The sequence below is a fragment of the Mus caroli genome, chromosome 15, assembly GCF_900094665.2.
Source record: "Mus caroli chromosome 15, CAROLI_EIJ_v1.1, whole genome shotgun sequence".
NCBI classification, from domain to species: Eukaryota; Metazoa; Chordata; class Mammalia; order Rodentia; family Muridae; genus Mus; species Mus caroli.
Genome location: NC_034584.1, coordinates 19,101,876 through 19,105,225, shown reverse-complemented (window position 1 = coordinate 19,105,225; position 3,350 = coordinate 19,101,876).

Here is a 3,350-nt window from a genome sequence, read left to right as displayed (position 1 = left end):
CCACCTTGATCATGGTGGATAATGTTTTGTTTTGGTTTGTTTTTTCTTCTGTTCCTAGATTGGTTTGCGGGTTCTTTGGGGTTTTTTCTTTGGTTGGTTGGTTGTTTTTTTTGTTTTTTGGTTTTTGTTTGTTTGTTTGTTTCTTGTTGTTGCATCAATGTTCATAAGAGAAATAAGTCTGAAATTCTCTTATTTTATTGAGTAGATTGGGTAGATAGGGTACCAGGGTGACTGTGGATTCATAGAATGTGTCTGGGCTTGTTCCTTCTGTTTCTACTTTGTGGATTATTTTGAAGAGTGCGGTATTAGCTCTTCTTTGAAAGACTGACAGAGTTCTGCACTTAAACCTTCTATCCTTGAGCTTTATTTGTTTGGGAATTTTTTTATGTCTCCTTCTATTTCCTTAGGGCTTATAGAGCTATTTAAATGGTTTGCTTGTTTTCATTTAACTTTGGTAAGTGGTATCTGTCTAGAAAATCATCCATTTTGTTAAGATTTCCTAATTTTGTGGATTATAGGCTTTTGAAGTAAGACCTAATGTATATTTGATTTCCTCAATGCCTGCTGTAATGTCTCCCTTTTCATTTTTGATTTTATACATATGGATATTGTCTCTGTCTTTTCCTTAGTTTGGCTAAGTGTTTTTCTATCTTGTTGATTCTCTCAAAGAACCAGTTGTAGGTTTCATTGTTTGCTTGTATTGTTTTCTTTGTTTCTATTTGTTTTCACCCCTGATTTGATTATTTCCTGCCATATATCCTTCTTTGGTGTTTTTCTTTCTTTTTTTTTTTTTTTTTTTTTTTTTTTTATCATCCAAGTATACTCTTAAATTGTTCATTAGAGANCCCCTGATTTGATTATTTCCTGCCATATATCCTTTTTATTAGATTTTTTTTTTATTTTTTTTTTTTTTTTTTTTCTGGAGCATCCAAGTATACTCTTAAATTGTTCATTAGAGACCTTTCTAAATTCCTTATGGAAGCATTTAGTGCTATGAAGTTTCCACTTAGTACTGCTTTCATTTTGTCCCATACATTTGGATACATTTTGTCTTCATTTTCATTGAGTTCTAGCAAGTTTATAACCTCTTTCTTTATTTCTTACCTGAGCCGTAGACCATCTAGTAGATAATTGTTCAATTTCCATGATTTTGTAGGCTTTCAGTTGTTTCTCATCTGAAAGTCCAGCTTTGATTCATGGGGGTATGTTAAGATTCACGACGTTATTTCAATTTTTTGTATCTGTTGAGGCTTGCTCTGTTAGGGGATATATTTCAGTTTTGGAGAAAGATCCATGAGATCCTGGGAAGAAGTTATATGCTTTTGTGTTTGGGTGAAATATTCTATAGATATCTCTGTTAGATTAACTTCAATTATAACCTCTAGTAGTTTCAAATTTTGTCTGTTCAGTTTTTGTCAGGATGGCCTGTTAACTGGTGAGAGTGGGGGTGTTGAAGTCTCCCACTATTAATCTGTGGGGATAAATGTGTAATGTAAGCTTTAGCAATGTTTCTGTTACAAATTTTAGCACCCTTGTATTTAGGGCCCCGTTGTTCAGAATTAAGATTTCATCTTAGTAGATTTTTCTTTTGATGAGTATGAAGTGCCATTTCCTGTCTGTTTTGATTAATTTGGGGTGAAAGTCATTCTATTAGATATTAGAATGTCTACTCCAGCTTGCTTCTGAGGTCTGTTTGCTTGGAAAACTTTTTCTAGCCCTTTACATTGAGGTAATGTCTACCTTAATTGCTGAGGTGTGTTTCTTGTATACAGGAGAAGAATGGATCCTGTTTTCTCATACATTCTGTGAATTCATGTCTTTTTATTGGGGAATAAAATCCATTGTTGTTGAGATATATTAATGATCAATTATTGTTACTTTGATATTTTGATGATCATGGTGTTAGTAAGTAACATAATGTGTCTATGTGTGCTTTTTTATTTTTGCTGGTATGGAATTATTTATTTCTTGTGTTTCCTTGGATGTAATTATTCACAGAGGACACTTTAATGGCTCACTGGTTCTCTACTGTCTCTGAGTCAACTTGTACAGAAGTCCCAAAGGCATCCATGAAAGCAGTGGGGGACTCTGTAGGTCCCTGGACTGTCTTCCTTACTTTTGACAAATGTGTAGAGCATCTAGTGGCAGATCTGTGATCCCCATTAGAGTTTGATGATAGACATTGAGCACCTCCCTGCCTTCAGCTGTGTTAGGATCCCATTCTTTGCTGGTCCAGTAAAAAGTGTGATTGCTCAGAGTATCTGCCTTTGTCTTCTGAAACCAACTTGTGGCTTCCTATGTGAGGCAGTCCTGCTCTTCTATAGCAATGGTAGTCTGGAAGAGTTGTTGGGTGTCTCTCAGGAAGACTGGTGGGCAATGTAGTTTCTAAAAGCTAAACTCTGGACATGGATGTTAGGGTTATGACATATATCTGCATAAAAGAGCTTGCCAGTGGGGGAGTGGTGGGGTCATAAGCAAGTCCCATTTCCTTATAGGTCTCCTAGAGTGAGGAGGTGTGAGTCCCAGGCAAAAGACAGTATCATGGAATGGCACCAGCTTGATATTCTGAAAGAGTTTAGAGTCCTATAATTATGATGCCCACATAATAAGGGGGCCCTTTAATTCGTTGCACGTGGATAATAACAACCTCCTAGCCACCCCCAAAGTCATTTGGTTTGTATGCACATTGGGTCTAAAATCTTGTGTGTCTGTCAGTCATTTTACTAACAATCCTATTAGTGTATATAATTCCTCAAGTCTCTTACTATGGGAGGAATGCAGGCAAGATCCCTATGGTCCTATGGCCCTGAAAGCACAGCTCTGGCACAAAGGGAGCATCCATTCTAGTGTCCATGCTGGTGTGGATTGAGATGGCTGGGACAGATGCCATAGGTACTGCCACCTTCAAATACCTAAGTGAACAAGTTGAAAAAGAATGGCCAGATTTTACTCTAACACCTCATTCCTGGAAAGACTCTGGCGGAAGTGGTCTTGAATAACCAAAGAGCCTAGACTTACTCTTTCTTAAGGAAGGCAGCCTATGGATGGCTTTAGGAGAACAGTGCTGTTTTTATGCTAATACTCTGGGGTCTTTAGAGACTCTAGTAGGATTCAAGTAAAACCTCTTGGATAGGGAAAAACAAGAAAACAATCTATAAAATGGTAGGAAAGTTCAGTCCCCTGGATGACTTTGTTAATAACAGCACTAAATTGCCCCTTGCTCCTTTTTCTTTTTTTTTTAATTTTTAATATTTTTATTACATATTTTCCTCAGTTACATTTCCAATGCTATCCCAAAAGTCCCCCATAGCGCCCCCCACTTCCCTACCCACCCATTCCCATTCTTTTGG